General features: G+C 34.0%; 1 non-coding gene and 1 pseudogene across 1 annotated transcript; both read left to right on the top strand.

Annotated features, from left to right (window-relative positions):
• The first annotated feature begins 1,259 nt into the window (after positions 1 to 1,259).
• LOC112823033 (swi5-dependent recombination DNA repair protein 1 homolog pseudogene) lies at positions 1,260 to 2,002 on the top strand (annotated as a pseudogene).
• A 15,228-nt stretch (positions 2,003 to 17,230) lies between these two features.
• LOC141372880 (U4 spliceosomal RNA) lies at positions 17,231 to 17,366 on the top strand. The gene has a single exon (XR_012378402.1). It is a non-coding gene; the product is annotated as a U4 spliceosomal RNA (small nuclear RNA).
• The last annotated feature ends 325 nt before the right edge of the window (positions 17,367 to 17,691 follow it).

Below are 17,691 nucleotides of genomic sequence, written 5' to 3'. Positions count from 1 at the left end.
TTTTGCTATAATATTGTGTGCATATTTCAGTCATAGCAGTATCCCCACTGTATTGGAGTTATTTACTTCCCATCTGTCTCCCTAAATCTTCTATTGGCTCCTTGAGCATAGTTAGCACATTTTCCTCACAATTCCCAACATCACGCTCATTGCCTGATTTAGAGGTAACTCCATATGTGTTTTACTTTCATTTTGAACTCTTTTTTTTAAGTTATGATGTGTGGTTAGTAATATGATTTCATATCCTTATTGCAAAGAAAAATTGCCTATTTTAGAGTTGATATGAAGTAAAGTTGGCAAAACTACTAGTTTCCCTTCCTACTTCCCACTGAAGAAAGAAAACTAGGGACTGGAACGAAAAGGGAAAAACTAGACACCAGGCTGCCTAGATACAAGAATGAGTTTTATGTTACAAAAAAAATATTAAATATACAATAGATATATAAAACTTCCTGGATAGCAAATGCTGTTCTCTCTGAGAAACTAAACAAATGCAAGCAGATGCTTTGGATATTCCATTAACTTTTTAAAAAAAATCATTTATTTGAGAGAGAGAGAGAAAACAGAGTGAGAGAGGGAAAGGGAGAAACAGACTCCCTGCCGAGCTGGGGTGTAGGGGTTCGATGCAGAGCTGGATGTGGGGCTCAATCCCAGGACCCTGAGCTGAAGGCAGACGCTTAACTGAGTGAGCCATCCAGGTGCCCCTGGATACTCCATTAACTTTTGTAGATGTTTCCTAATGTGCTTGCAAGCCTGGTTTATTGAGTCAATATTCTACATAAGTTGGATAAAGCTGGATTAGGAATGGACTAACATAGGTTGTACCAAGTCATGTATTTTTTGGTTATTAGACTTTTTTCTGTTCTTGTTTCACTTATGTGTAGTACCTTTATATTTACCTTGTTATATTTAACTCAGAATGCTTATCTCTCAAGGTAGTTTTGATTTTGATTCTTAAAAGGCAAAGAATATGACCACTGTAGGGAGGGGCATATCTAGATCTAGAGATGTTATAAAAAGTTAGATTTCTTGCAATTGCTTTCACTTGTGTAGTTATTCTGAGTAATGTATTTAGAATGTCAAATAACATTTAAAAATGGGGGAAATATTTGGATCTATCAAGGTAGGTGTTACAGACAATGTTTATGTTTCTCACTCTCCAATTCATAAGTGGTCATCCTCACCCCAATGTGATGGTGTTAGGAGGTGGGGCATTGGAGAGATAATAAGGTCAAGATGGTATATCCTCAACTCTGGGGATGGCGGAGGGAGAGGTAAACCAAGATTTTATTTTCAAGATGGAAAACCCATCCGACTCAGCTGTGATTTTACCTAGCACTCCACAGGCCTGTGCCAACCCACCATCTCCCCAGACAAGTAGCACAAGCAAACAACCTATGAGTGCAACACTTAGAGAACAATTGAGGAAAACTAGATCTTCATTTAATTCCTGTTACAGTGTGGTGAAACATCTTGAAGTAGAGAATGAAGAAAATGATCAGAATTTTCCTGAGAAACCAGCGTCTTCAACAGAAGAAAACTGTTTGGAACTTCAAGAAAGTTTTAAACACATAGATGGTGAATTCAAAGAAAGTACATATTTGAAAAATACCTTCAAGAGTATCAGTGCATGTGAATCTAAGTCTCTTGATACTGAGTCTTGCAGTGATCTCCAAAGTGACTTTGTGAATGAGAATCTTCCAAAACAAGGATTAAGTGAAGAAAGAGCAAAATTGGTGAAGCAGATTGAGGAGAAAGAAGACTTTCTTCAGAGGCTAAAACTGATCTATACAAAATGTATAGATCAAAGAATGACCTGTCTCAGTTACAGGTGTTAATACAGAAGTGGAGAAGCTGTAGCCAGCTGTTGCTTTATGAGTTGCAGTCAGCTATGTCTGAGGAGAACAAGAAACTCAGCCTTACTCAGCTAATAGACCACTGTGGGTTAGATGATAAATTACTACACTATAACAGAAATGAAGAAGAGTTTATCGGTGTTTAATTCATAATTTTTTCTCTAGAATATTTTTGAGAATGACAACTTAATACATTTTAAAAGGAAGGTAGAAACCATTAGGGCCTAGAGAAAGGTATCTTGATGAACATCAATTTAGGGCACTCTGTTATATAAATATAAAATAAGTTCTAAAATGAAAATTTAGTATTTTGGATAAGTTTGCCAAAGAAAACTTGACATTTAAAGAAATGTGAAAAAAAATTAAATCATGTTTAAAAAATAATTTGGTCATTTCTGGAAGTCAAATTTTAATACATTGTTTTGTTTACTGTGGTAAAATGTTCTATGTTTTTAAGGCTTTATTTTAAATGTTAAAAAATACTTCAGTCTGGTTAATGTCTAAACCTGAAGTGGTCTAAAAATGCCTGCCTATCTCCTAAGTTTATGAACCGTGTTTTTATCCATTTACGACATATTTCCTTCTGGATGGTGTAGCAGGTAATTAAAGTTGTTCATATGTCAAAAAAAAAAAAAAGATGGTATAGCCCTCATGAATTTGCTTAATGCCTTTATAAAGGGGACCTCAAAGAGGTCCTTTACTCTTTTTTTTCTATCATATGAATACACAACAAAAAGTCAGGTAGCAATTTGGAAGAGGGACCTCAACAGAAGACCATCATGCTAGCACTCTGATCTTGGTCTTCCCAATGTCCAGAACTGTGAAGAATAAATTTCTGGGCTTGTAAGTCCTTCAGTCTGTGGTATTCTGTTATAGTAACCTGAACTGATTCAAAAAAAAAAAGGATGCTTAAAACAAGTTTAGAAACACTAATTTTAACATATGTCATAGGTTCTTAGAACAATCTGGAAAAGAAGCAGCTAAAGGGAGAAGTAAGGTAACTTGGAAATGAAAGGAGCATATTGAATAATTTTAAAAACTCAGGATAAATTAAAACAATAATGAAAAAAGAATATAGAATAACAGCGAATAAATTCACATACCTCAAGATGATGAAAGGGAAAAATATTAATAAGATGTCATGTTGGGGAACTGAATAAATAAGTAACAGTATGAAAAATCTTCATAATATTTAAACATTCCTCTTGAGATTTCATGTAGATCCATATATTATTTAGAAGTATGCTGTTTAATCTCTACATACTTTTTGCTTTGTTTTTGTGTTTGTTTAATTTTTATCATTTCTCCTATTTGGTGTCCTCTGAGCTTCTTGGATCTATGGTTTGGTGTTTGACATTAATTTGGGGAAATTCTCAGCTGTTACTGTTTCAGATTTTTTTTTTCTGTTTCTTCTTCCTTCCCCTTTTGTAGTCTCATTATGGATATGTTACAATTTTTGACATTGTACCACAGTTCTTGGATATTCTGTTCTCTTTTATAGTCTTTATTTTTATTGCTTTTCAGTTTTGGACGTTCTGTTGAGAAATCCTCAAGCTTAGAGATTCTTTCCTCAGCCATGCCCAATCTAGTAGTAAGCCCATCAAAGGAATTCTTCATTTCACTTACATTTTTTGATCTCTAGTTTTTTGTTGTTGCTGTTTTGTGTTTTCTTAGGATTTCTATCTCTCTGATTACATTGTCCATCTGTTCTTACATGCTTTTTTCCACTACAACTCTTAGCATATTAATAATAGTTGTTTTAATTTTCTGATCTGAATATTCCAACATCCCTGCCTTGTCTGACTCTGATGCTTTCTGTTTCTTCCAGTTGTGTTTTTGTCTGTTGTTATGTCTTGTACTTTTTCTTGGTACCTGAATATGATGAAAGGAGCTGCTATAAATAGACCATTAGTAATTTGGTGGTGAGGTATGAAGGGAGAGGAAGCATCCTATAGTTAGAATTTTAGTGGACTGTGAACTTCACAAGTGTTTCTTAGTGATTTTTTTTTTCCTCTTAGCTGGGACAGGATGGCTATAGTGGGTTGGACTTGTGTATTTCCCTTTCCCTGTGTCAGTTAGGCTCTGATAATATCCCAGTAGGTTATACTCTGGTTTCATCTGAAAGGCTTGTTTAGAAGAACAAAATGTTCTGGTGTTCTGGGGTATTTCAAAAAGGTAACTTTCCCCTTAGCCCAGCTGAAAGCACAAGGAGATCCCCCCCCCATATTTCTTTTGGGATTCTATTCTAACCCTTGGAGGTAAATCTCACAGTATTGTGGGGGTCTCTGATGACTGGGTCCCCAGAACTTTTTAACTCTCAGACTTGTCCATGTTGAGGTTCTAACAATTGGTTAATTATAATTCTGGTTTTCCTAACCCTGCATTGGCTCCCATTGACATTGCAGCTCATAAACCACTGCTCTGGTAAGCAGTGATTTTTCTGTATGCATTGCCTGTCTCTCCAGTCTTGGAGGCAGTGGTTTGCCCTGGGTTCTTCCCTCTAAGGATCCAAGAAGAGTTGTTGATTTCTGACTCTGTTTGGATTTTTCCATGTTGTTAGGATGGAGTGGTGACTTCTAAGCTCCTTACATGGGGAACTGGAGACCAGAAGTCTTTCTTATCTTTTCCATAAAAATATTGAACAGGATAGGGTCAGGAACAGAGTATTATGGCTGTCCATCCAAAGACTTCTCTCTCTTGGTCAGACAATTGTATTAATAAATCTTCTTGCTACTAGATTGTTTGACCACTTACTAATCAACATAATTACCATGTCCACACTCCTACATATATAATTTTTATAAATATATCATGAGAAAACTTATCAAATGTTTTATTGAATTCCAATTTTATACTAAACACTTTATTCCTTATCTCTAGTAACCTCCTTTAAAAATTGTTTTGGTCAAGCATGACTGTTCATTTATGCAATTCATTAAATCGTTCTTGAATATCTGATATTTACTTTCCATTGTGATGGATACTGGCAATATCAAAATTAGGCCCTTGCCCTCAAATAGTTTATATAACACTTAACTACATACAAAGCAATTGCTCCTGGGAAAAGTACTCTAAACTTAAAAATTTTAACCAGCCAGTTTTTTTTCCTCATTACAAATTATGGCAAATCAGGCAATATGATTATTTCAATTAACTTAGGAAATTAAAAAAATCTATGTGATAATAACAAAGCTCAAATGCAATTGTGTTATATGTATGCACATGCATATACACACAGAGACACACACAAGATAAGGACTGTTACTGGTGGAGAATGAACAGCCGTGTTTGGTATTGACAAAGTGTAGGGGTGAATAGAGAATCTCTCTGAGACTGATCTTTCTGGTTACTGACCAGTGATCACTGAGTATCATCTTTTCCCTATAAGGGTTTGATTGTAAACTATTCCAATAATAAAAATAAATTAGCAATATAGTATAATGCATTCAGGTCAGTCAACAGCTTTGTATTTATTTTTTAGTAAAGATGTTGGTCAAATTCCAATTTTTTAGCATGTCTCTTATCATCCATGTGTTCTTAATGTTCATAAAGAATGAGTTGTGAAAGTGCTAAGTAATTATTGGTAACTTTAACATCTATTTAAAACACTGGTTCATGGTTTTATAACCCTTAAGAATATTCTGTCACTATGTTGAGGATGGTAAAAGTATAATCATTTAATTAAATATATTTGTTTTTTTTTTAATATTTTAATTTTACAATTTTATACATTTTATCATCTTGGTCAAAAACCAGGGGATTTGAATTTGACATAGGACATTGAGAGATAAACAAAAACAACTGGAGAAAATTTGAAATGAAATTTGATTCTAAAATAAAAAACGTTTACAGTAATAATCAATCACACATGTAATTTTATAAAGACTATGTAGAAGGAAACACAGTTACAGTCTGAAACATTAAAGAACATAAGATATGATCAACATTTTGCTTGATATTACTTTAATCATTTATATAGATTTATATAGATTTGCATAAGGTATGCGTTAGAATTTTTGCTCCTGATTTTACTTTAAAATTAAATTCTCATATCATTCTGACCATCAAAATAGTTATCAATTTTCTTTACTTTAAAAATTTATATTAGATATTTTGGCAGTTCAACAAAAAATCTTAAATTCAATACTATTGGTGCTAAATAAGTATATCCAGTTACCTTGCATTACGTTTGTGTTCTATTTAGTTTCCTATTTCGTACATCTTTCAATCTATGAAAACTGTTTTCTGTGTGTGATTACACTTACGATTTATTTTTATAGAAAATTTAAGTGAATCTTTTGTGCATCTTTCTCTTTAATGGTTCTCTTGTTACAATTGTTATAAAATCATTGCCATTTAAGCAACCATAGCAATGTTGGCGACTCTCCAATCTAATTTTGAATGTTTTATTATTTTCTAATAAGCAAGAGGGCCATAGCCTCAAAGTATAAGGAAATATGGATTCTACATCTAAAATATGCTCCAGTGAGGCATCTAAACATGGAGTTGGGACAGCGTAAAAAGCTGCCAAAGCAGCAGAAACCAAAGTGGAAAAGGGAAACAGCTTCTTCTTGGAAGAGAGAACTTGTGTTCAATTTTTTTTTTTTTCCAAAAAACACCTAGGATGTAGGTGCCTGAGTGGCTCAGTCAGTTAAGCATCCCACACTTGGTTTCGGCTCAGGTCATGATCTCAGGGTCTGGAGATGGAGCCACTGCACTGAATATGGAGCCTACTTAAGATTCTTTCTCCCTTTCCCTCTACCTGTCCATTCCCACCCCAGCTCATGCTCTCTTTCTGTCTCTCTCTGTCTCTCTCTCATTTCTCTAAAAAACAAATAAACAAACAAACAAAAAACCTAGGATATAATAATTTTAAAAACACTCTTTGGATTGCTATCTAATTGCTTCCTCCCCTTTAATCTGTAAATTGATTTAATCTGGGCTCTCGAGAGACAAAACGCTTTTCTGAACCTTCAGTGCAATTACCTATCAAAATTGGAAATTGTTTATAAAATGACGTTGCTTGAAGAAGGCAATTCTTTCAAAATTGAATGAGGTCAAGATAACAATCATAACAATCATATAATGGTACAATGTAAGGTCCATTACTCATAATATTTGGGCAAAATAACATCAGATACAGTAGAAACAGAATTCACCATTTTTTGTATAAGTAAAAACACTGAAGAGTAAATTATTTTTTCCTGATAGTCATTGTTGAGTAATAAAAAATAACAAAAATATGAAGATTATAATGACTTTAAACATTTGGGAGAAAATACACACACTTTTAAAGGTTGGGGGTAGTTATTATCAGTGTAAATTATATGACATAGTGTTCCTGTACCAGATGAATGGACATGCATTCTTTAGTTTCACCAGGAAACATCATTTAATATTAGTAATCAGATACTCTAGCTGGTGTTTTTCAAAATTAGAACTTCATTACTTGAACATTTATGAAACATTTGACCTTTAACTAAACATTTTTAAGCACAGCAGGCAAACTAAATTTTTAGTTTTTTTTTTTTTTTAAGTTGGCTCCATGCCAGCATGGAGCCCAACGCGGGTTTTGAACTTATGACCCTGAGATCATGACCAGAACTGAGATCAAGAGTTGAACACTTCACCGACTGAACCACCCAAGCGCCCCTAAATTTTTTAATTTATATAGAACATGGAATATTTTGGCATCATAATTGTATAACTGAATTACCATCCTACTTTCTGTTTCTATGAATTTGACTACTCCAAGCACTTCATGTAAGTGGAAACATAACAATATTTGCTTTTTATGACTTATTTTACTTGGTGTAATGTCTTCACATTTCGTCCATGTTGTAGCATGTGTCAGAATTTCCTTCCTTTTTAAGGATGAATAACATTTCATTTTTGTGTACATATCACATTTTGTTTATCCATTCATCCATTAACGGACACTTGGGTTGCTTCCATCTTTTGGCTATTGTGAATAATTCTGCTATGAACATGGGTGTACAAATATCTGTCTGAGTCCCTGCTCTTAATTCTTTGGGGAATTGCTGGATCATGTGGTAATTCTATCTGTAATTTTTTGAGGAACTGCTATTCTGTTATCCACAGAAGCCAAACCAATACATTTCCATCAGCAATGAACACAGAAGGTCTCTAATTTCTCCATACCCTTGTTACCTTTTGTTATTTTCTCTCTCTCTCTCTTTTTAATACATTCATCCTAATGGGTATGAAGTGGTATGGAATAATTTTGAATATGATTCTAATCATTCTGCTGCTAACAAATGTAAAGTTATAAAATCTAAAATAAGTAAATAGACATAAAATAATTAAAGCAATTAAAAGCAGAAATTTAAATCAACCAAAGTTAAATGCACACAATATTTGGGACTAAGTTGAAGACATTTGTATCATTTCTATGTACTACATTAACACGTTATTTCTGTATAATATATCACATTAGGTTTCTATTTATGAATAAAAATAGAAAAATGATGGATCAGAGAATTTAGAAGTAATTTAGATAGAAAATAAAGTTGAGGTAGGTTCTTTTCACATATACGTCCAACTAGATCTCCCACTGCACATGTCCTTGGTAATGTAACATCTATCTTCGTCTATCAAGTAGATGATCTCTTTCCTTTTGTCCAGTATAGTTTCTCCAACTGACCAAAGTAAAATATGACCACTCAGTAAAGGTTACACTCATTCTATGTTTGTAAGCTCCTTTGTTAAAACCTTAGAAAAATTTGAGATGGTTCCTAGTAGACCATCTCAGCTAGACATAAAGACTTCTGAGAATCTGGATGGCATTTTCCCAAAGTATTAGAAGTCTGTCTTGAAAAAAATTAATAGATACTGCTTTTAGGGAATGAGGTAAATCATAATAAGATTTATAGAAAAGTCTACAAAATTTTAAGAGCCCTGTACTGTCAAAAGCACCACATGACTGGCTAAAAGGAACAGAATATTTCAAAATGCAAAGAGCATCCAATTTTTAAGGACAAGAAGCAGGCTGAGAGAGTGATTCACTGTAAATACTGGCTATATCTTATAGAAAAGGAGGGATGACTGAAACAAAGGCAAAATCTTTGAAAAACAATACATTAGGGGCCAGAACCGTAATCTACTTGCCTTTCAAGTAGGGGGAACTCGTGACACGTGTCCAACTGTATTTAGAATTGCCATGGACCAGTGACAAATCACTGCCTTCTTTAAAATGCAGGTGTCTGTTGCAATTATCTGTGCTTCATCAGTGAATATTGTAGGCAAATGATCTTTTTATTTTCATATGTCTCTGGATCAAGAGCAATTGAACCCAAGCAGCTGCATCCAGGAAAATTCAGGCATATATGGACATAATTTAGATAATGACATTCTGGATTTTGAGACAATGCCTTAAGGGCATCAGATTTTTGGAAGAGGGAGGGGTGTATTTTGCTTGTGGGAGGTCTATAAATTGCTGTGGCCAGAGGGTAGACAATGGTAGCTTGTTTCCAAAGTGTGCATACTTCTCCCTCTTTGTCCTACATGTGAATTTGCTACTCCTGTCATTAATGAGTGGAATATATTTTCCTTCCTTTTGAATTTATGCAGGTTCTGTGACTTATTTTGACCAAGAAAATACAGTGGAAATGATATTGTATAATTTCTGGCTCTACAATTTAAGACATCTTGCAGCTTCATTTTATCCCTCATTTTCACCCTTCCATTTTTAGCCAAGCTACCTACCATATAGAGAAATTTTAGTTAAGCTACTTAGTGATGACAGGTTATGAGAGGGAGGGGGGGGAAGAGAGAGAGAGAGAAAGAGAGAGATGGCAGGAGGTGGGGAGATCGATAGATTATGTTCGGGAGTACCTTGGGACCCCAGGCAGCTCCCAGCTGAATGTCGCTGTGTGAATGATTTCAGTGGACACTATGTGAATTAAAAAAAGCAGAACTCATCCACTGAATACAGCTAAATGTTGGAGGTTTTTTTTTTTTTTTAATATAGCAAGAGATAACCGAAACAGATTTATTTGTCTTAATCTTTGGAAGAGATGGTGGGGGTAGTGGGAACATATGTCTTCTTTTATTTATGACTTTTATTTTCCAAAATAGAAATATTTTCATTGCCAGTTGAGAGTAGATATTTTATGGGTAATATTATAGAGAAGATTTAAAAGAATCCTTATACTATGGCATCATTAACTCCTTCCATTTTTTTCCCCCAGCAACAAATTAGCAGTACTGTTTTTGACTACTAAACCGATTTTAGTAATTTCTTTGGAATAACATCCACATCTTTTCCTTATTATTATACTGATGGTTTTTCCATTTATATTGCTTAGTTTTGTTCTTTGATCCCAAACTAAGCACCAAGAAATTCAACTCTTTGGAGCCAGCACTAAATATCATTGTTCCCTCACCCCCGCTTTTAATTCTATATATAAAAGACTATAAAAATGCTTTAAAATAACAAATGAATGTGACATCTTATCATGGTCTTAAACTGCAAATTTACAATAGAAGTCTATTCTTAAAGTAACGAATGATTAAAAAAATCACAGGATTACAATTTAAACAGGAACTTAGTAAGATGGAATAGCTTTCCTAACAACATGAAATCCAAAGTTGTGTCACTGGAAATGTATCAAGCTGGTATTTCAGGATAAAAGGGAAATTCTAGTGAAATCTGAAAGGCAAATTGCAGGAAATAAATTACAATTATACACAATTTTATCATAATGTCTATTTATTTAACTAAGATTGAATTAACTTCCATATCCTTTTAAAATTTGATCACTATTAACTTACTGGATATGCTCAAGAAGAGACCTTGGAAGATACTGACAATTTTACAGATTGTCAAATCTTGTTTTAGGAGATTCTTTTAACTAATGTTGATTTGATATTATGAGTCAAAAATATTTCTCTTTTGAGTTGCTTCATTTTATTTTTTATCTATTTTATCTTTTAAAGATTTTATTTATTTGAGAAAGAGAGAGAGAGCACATGAATGGGGAGAGAAGCAGCAGGAGAGGGACAAGCAGACTGTGCTCAGGGCTCAATCTCAGGACCCTGAGACCATGACCCAGGACTAAATCAAGAGTCAACCACTCAACCAACTGAGCCACCTAGGCCCCCCTCGGTTGCTTCATTTTAATTTAAGATTTATATAGTCTCTTTAGACATCTTTAGAATCTCTTCTAAATGATAACAATTATATACCAAATTACAACAATAAAATGAAGAATTTTAGATGTTTAAAATTCTTACAGATCTTTTATTTTTTTAAAGATTTGATACTTTTTTTATTTCCATGACCTACAGTCAGAAGATTCTACAAGACATTTTATTTTATTATTATTATTTTTTATTAACATATAATGTATTATTTGTTTCAGGGATACGGGTCTGTGATTCATCAGTCTTACACAATTCACAGCGCTCACCATAGCACATACCCTCCCCAATGCCCATCACCCAGCCACCCCATCCCTCCCACCCCCCACCACTCCAGCAACCCTCAGTTTGTTTCCTGAGATTAAGAGTCTCTTATGGTTTGTCTTCCTCTCCAGTTTCATCTTGTTTCATTTTTCCCCTCCCTTCCCCTATGATCCTCTGTCTTGTTTCTCAAATTCCTTACAGAGCTTTTAAAAATGAAAGAATAGATTGTGTTTAGAGAAAAACTCTGAAGGTCTGTTTTTTGAACTATCTTCTATTAAGTATTTAATTCTTTTATCAATAAAGGATTAATAGCTAAAGGGATCACATGGTTTCCTACTACTTTTCAAGTTCAAAAGTCATCTCCATTTCTGTGTGGCAGGAAAAATATTGCTCCTAAACACATCAGTTGGTGATCACTAAATGAAGTTTCTGTAAGTTAAACTTTAATCATTATGTATGTATAAATTATTTTTAACATTTTAATCTTCCTACACAGCTTAAGTGTGACTAGAAGAAATTAAACCAGACTAGATGAGAAAGTCTCAATGATGTTGCTATTTGAGTGGTGATTATAATTATAATTAACAAGTTCAGACAAAAGACATCATCCTTTCAAAAGAAGGTAAACAGTCAAACATTGTAGGGTAAGAGCAGTTCATTACTGTACTTTTTGAAAGAGGTGTTAATATAAAAGATAATGAAGGAATATCCCTAAAACAAATGCTGACTATAACTATAATATAAAAAGAAAAGTAAATAAAACTAAACTATATATAGTTAAGTATAACTAAACTGAGAGCCAGGAGAAAAATGCAGTTTCATTAAAGTTGAGATCATGTCAGAAAGACAAAGGAGGAGGTTAGAAATGAGAAGAGAAATATTATCCTTAAAAACAAAGCAAAATAAATAATGTAATAGGTTGAGCATCACCAGAATAAAGAAAATTCTCAGTTTTGATGCAAAGTTGGGAGGAGCCAAAGAAGGAAGTACTTCTCGAATTTGTTTGAATGATATGAAATCCTAGCAATCCTTGAGGGCCACCATCAAAATGTATGTATTTTGGGGCACCTGGGTGGCTCAGCCAGTTGAGTCTGCCTTCGGCTCAGGTCATGATCCCTGGGGTCTTGGGATCGAGCCCCACATCGGGCTCCCTGCTTGGGCTTCCTCTCATTTTGCCCGCTTGTGGTCTCTCTCTCTCTCTCTGTGTCCAATGAATAGATAAAAAAAAAAAAAAAGATGTATTTTCTTCTAGTTTGTGAAAATGGAATTCTTTCACTATTATGAAGTATGACTATGTTAAATATAGTCAAATAAAATCATGGCCCAGAGAATATATTCAAGAAAAAAATCACTAGCTTTCATTTAAGCCTGGTGAATGGATCCAACTTTTCCATGAATATTTATTTGCTTCTTGCTCATTCTCTTTTGCCATCTGCTAGACGGCAGAAATCACTAATGCTTAAGAAAAAAATTAAATAGAAAAACTTAAAATTGAGGATATTCTTTCTAATAAATATTTTTCCTGTGGTTTACAAAGAGGGCCATTATTAGATGTATTATCAAAATAAATTTGAATGTTCCACATCTTTTGGTTTATACCACTGCTTGATAATACAGGAACTCCTTAATTAACAGCCAAAATTCAGCAACTGTTCAAATTAATTTGCAACAGCTACTCTAATTACATTTTTAAATTATGTTAAAATTCTTTGACTTTTAATAAATACTATATGAGTACTGTAAGCAAATGGAGTTGAATTTACATTCTAGCTCTTTTATTTACTAGGTAAGTATTCTTGGATAATCATTTAACATCTCCAAGATTCTGTTTCCTCATCTATACAACTATCATATTAATACTGAATCTCATAAATTTTGTCATGATCAAATGAGTTCAGGGAATAGTAACCTATAGATTTCTATAAACTCAACAAATACCAAATCCTGAAATGATTTGCATCTTTTTATATGAAAACATACCAAAATCTTTACCATAACCATCATTTCAAGAAATCATTCTCTTTGAGTTTGAACTTCCCACCCACAGTTTGTCATGCTATCATTGCCTGAATAACAGACACGGACTTGTTATGAATCTACTGCACCAGCAGAGCCCCTCAGAACTCCTCACTTGAAATACCTCCACCTCCAGCCCTGGGTTCACACGTCATAGGACTTTGTAAAATGTTCAGAAGAAACCTCCATTTGCGTTCTTTTTCATAGTAAGAACCCTCAAATTGTTTTAGTTTCAGCTTGAGGGCTGATAGAACTTTTTTCAAGGTTTATTATGTCTTTGTTTCACAAATCCAGTCTGATAATTTTTATGTTTTAATTGGTGTATTTAGTATATTTCCTCCTCAATTTGTGTTTAAATCTACCATCTGATTATTTGTACCATATTTGTCCACCAGCTTTATATTTCCTTTTTATTTTCGTTTTGTGCCTTCTTTGGATAAATTAAGCATTTTTGATATCTATCCTCTCATCTGTCATGTTTTTAAAATATTGTTTGAATGGTTACATGAGAAATTACTCTATGTATTATTGATTTTTTGAAGCCTGCCTGATTTAACGTAATGCTTTTAATGCTCCCTTAACAATGCAGGGACTTTAAAACACTTTAATTCCATTTGTCACCTCTTGAATTTTCTATGTTTGGCATTTACTTTAATTATTCATAATTTTAAATTTTAAAGTAATGTTGTTGTTATATGCAGTCAATATTCATTTAGATATATCTACATATTTAGTCTTTTAAGTCTTTCTTTCTTTCTGAACTCCAGGCTTTCACATGAGTTCATTTCCCCTCTATCTTAAGTAATTTTTTTTAGAGAAAGAGCAAAAGATCGAGAGAGAGAGAGAGAGAGAGAGAGAGAGAGCATGCACACAAGCAGGTGGGGGAGGGGCAGAGGGCAAAGGAAAGAGAGAATCTCAAGCAGGCTCCACACCCAGCCCAGAGTCATCATGGGTCTTGATCTCAAGATGCTCAGATTATGACCTGAGCAGAAATCAAGAGTCAGATGCTTAACCGAATGAGCCTCTCAGGCGCCCCCCTTCATCTTAAGTACTTTTTAAGTATTTTCATTAGTGTGGATTTGATGGTGATACATTTTCATGATTCTTAAATATTTGAAAAGGTCTTTACCTTCATTTGTGAAGCAGATTTTCTTTGTGAATAGCATTCTATTTTAGTGCATTTTTCGGGGGTTTTTTTTTTTTAGTGTATTTTTTTCAACTGTATTATCTTCTGCTCCTATTATTTCCATAGAAAAGTCACTTACCTGTCAGTTCTATTGCTCTTATTTTAGGTAATGGGTCCATTTTTTCCCCTCTCTCTTGCTTTTAAGATTTTATTTTTTTTTTGTCTTTGGTTATCCTATGGTATGCCTTGGTGTTGTTTTGTTTCTATTTATTTTACATAAACTTTTGTTGTACTTTTTGAGTCTGTGTTTAGTGTATTCAATCAGCTTTGAAATATTATTTGCATTGTTCTTTCAAATACTGCTTTGTACTTTTTTCTTTGGGCTTCCACCTAAGGTTCTATTTACAGGTTATGTTAGGTATTTTAACATATCCCACTTATCTCTCAAACACTTTAGTGTATTTTCCATCCTCCCTCCCTTACCCCATCTCTCTCTCTCTGTGCTTGAGTCTGGATCAATGAACTATCTTCCACTTCATTAATCTTGTTTTCTTTTTTTTGGAGTGAAGACACTGGCTAATCTGCCGTTAAACTCATCTATTGAATTCTTTATTTTAGTTATTATATCTTCAGATCTGTAATTTCTATTTGTATTCCTTTTATGTACTCCCATTGTTTGTTGAAATGTTATACCTTCTCTGTTTCTTCAACACATGTGTTATTTTGATTATAAAGGCTATATCCTGTTATTCTAATACCTGGATCAGCTGTGAATTTCTATTATCAGTTTCTATTATCAATTTTCTCTCTTTTTTCCACATCACCCTTAATCCTCTATTGAGGCCTTTATTAGTTTTCACTGAAAAACTAGACTATTTACAAGGCCCTCATCTTTGGGATCCCGAACTCCACTTTTTGTCTTTCAAACATGTAGGATTGCCAAAATTCTGTCTGTTTCTCAGCTATGGCAAAGGCAAATGTTCATATGAAAATCAATAATTGAGGTGATTCCATGACAGGTTTTTTTCCTGTTCGGGGTGTTTTATTTCTAGTATGCCTTTACTTCTCGGGGACCCGTCTTAAATCCAGGGCTCCTTACCAGAGTGCCGGTACTTTGCTAGGTCCTGAACTCCAACTCTTGCTTCTGCAGTTCTGTGAAATCGCTGCATGCACTGCCCAGACTCTCCAAATGCCTTCAGAGTAAAAGTCGCACCAAGTGCCAGTCTCATAAATCTGTACTTCCTTTTTCTTCAGGATTTTGATATTTTTGGATATAGCTAAGTTGCTTCTCTCTGACACCTTCAATCACATAACCCCTAGCTTTTCTTTATTTTTTGGTGAGGGGGTTGATCAAATAAAAGCTAACCTACTTTAGCTCAAAGCCTTTATATTTAGCACTAATAATATTATGAAAATAATATCTTAATTTCTTTTAAAAGTTTTGCTCTTCTCATTTTTGTTTTTGAGTTAAATGTGGAGTTTATAAGTTTTACATGGTATGAGGATATACTTTAATGTCTTTTCATAAGAATCTACAATTAAACAAGCACAATTTATTAAATAGTCCATTACTTTTTTCCCACTGATGTTTGATGCTTCCACTGTCACACACAAAGATTTCATTAAAGTGTGGGTTTGCATCTGTTTTCTTTATTCGATTTCATTAATCTAGCTATCTCTTACACACTGTTTGAAATACTATCTTTTATCTTGAAATACAGTAGAGACAAATTTTATTCTTAAAAATTTGTTGGCTATTATTGGCTCTATGTCATATAAAATTTAGGCAGATCTTTTTAAACTTTATGAAAAACATTGAATTTTATTGAATTACATTGAATTAAAAGTATAATCTTGAGGAAACCTAAGATGTTAACTATCTTAACCTATAAGCACGATAGAAAACTCACCATTTATTTTATTTAATAATTTTAACAATTTGTTCATGAGTTTTATTCTTAATTTTGGTCACACTTATTAGGTAACATTTGTAAAATCAGGTTTATTTTTTATTTTGAGTTCATTTTTTGTGTGACAAGGGGAAGGGGTCCAACTTTATTTTGCATATTAACATCCAGTTGTCTTAACACCATTTGTTGAAAAGACTTTTCTTCTGATTGAATTTTCTTGAGACTCTTGTCAAAATCCCCCTGACCATTGATAGGTTGTTTTGGAGCTCCCAGTTCTATTCCATATATATGTGTCAGCACCACACGTTCTTAGTTACTGTAGCTTTGTTGTAAGTTTTCAAATTGAGAAGTGTGAGTCCTCCAACTTTGTTCTTTTTCAATACCATTTTGGCTTTTTATTTTTTTAAAGATTTTATGTATATTTGAGAGAGAGAGAGAGAGAGCATAAGCACGGGGGGAGGGGCAGCGGGAGGGGGAGAAGCAGACTCACTGCTGAGCAGGGAGCCCAATGTGGTGCTTGATCCCAGGAGCCTGGGATCATGACCTGAGCCAAAGGCAGATGCCTAACCAACGACTGAGCTACCAAGGTCCCCCACAGTCATTCTTCTTTAAGGCTCTCTAGCATAATACTATGAAGAAAAAAATATTATAATACATTAAGGTCCATGAAAAGAATGTCACCCTTGAAAAGCAGTACATTGATTTTCCACTGTAAGACCCTGCTTCAGTCATTCACAATTTGGTTAAAATTGTAGCATCTTTAAGATGCTAGAGTAGAGGGTACACATCACTCATAACCATTTTTGCTATCACTATACCTGTTAAACAACAATGACCCATTCCCTTCTTCTCCCAGCCCCTGGCAACCACCCTTCTCCTTTCTGTCCCTATTTATTTGCTTTGCGTGGTGGCAGTATCGTAGCCAATGAGGTTTAACCGGGGCATGATTATTGCTAATTGATTATTCTAGGTACTGCATAGAAGTGGAATATACAGTGTTTGTCTTTTTATGACTGGCTTATTTATTATTATTATTTTATTATTATGTTCAACTGGCCAGTGTATAGTACATCATTAGTTTTTGATGTAGTGTTCAGCGATTCATTAGTTGCATATAATACTCAGTGCTCATCATCAAACGTGCCCTCCTTAATACCCATCACCTTGTTACCCCATCCCCCCACTCCCCTCCCCTCTGTAACCCTCAGTTTGGTTCCCAGAGTGACTGGCTTATTTCACTTAACATAATGTCCTCAAGGTTCACCCATGTTGTATCATGTGTCATAGTTTCCTTTCTTTTTAATGCTGAATAATATTCCATGACATATACATATTACATTTTGTTTACCCATTCATT

Source organism: Callorhinus ursinus, unplaced genomic scaffold (genome assembly GCF_003265705.2).
Source record: "Callorhinus ursinus isolate GAN/ISIS: 27379988/994484 unplaced genomic scaffold, GSC_fseal_2.0 scaffold5, whole genome shotgun sequence".
Lineage (NCBI taxonomy): Eukaryota > Metazoa > Chordata > Mammalia > Carnivora > Otariidae > Callorhinus > Callorhinus ursinus.
The sequence above is the reverse complement of the archived record's forward strand: the minus strand, read 5'-3'. Positions and strand labels throughout refer to the sequence as shown.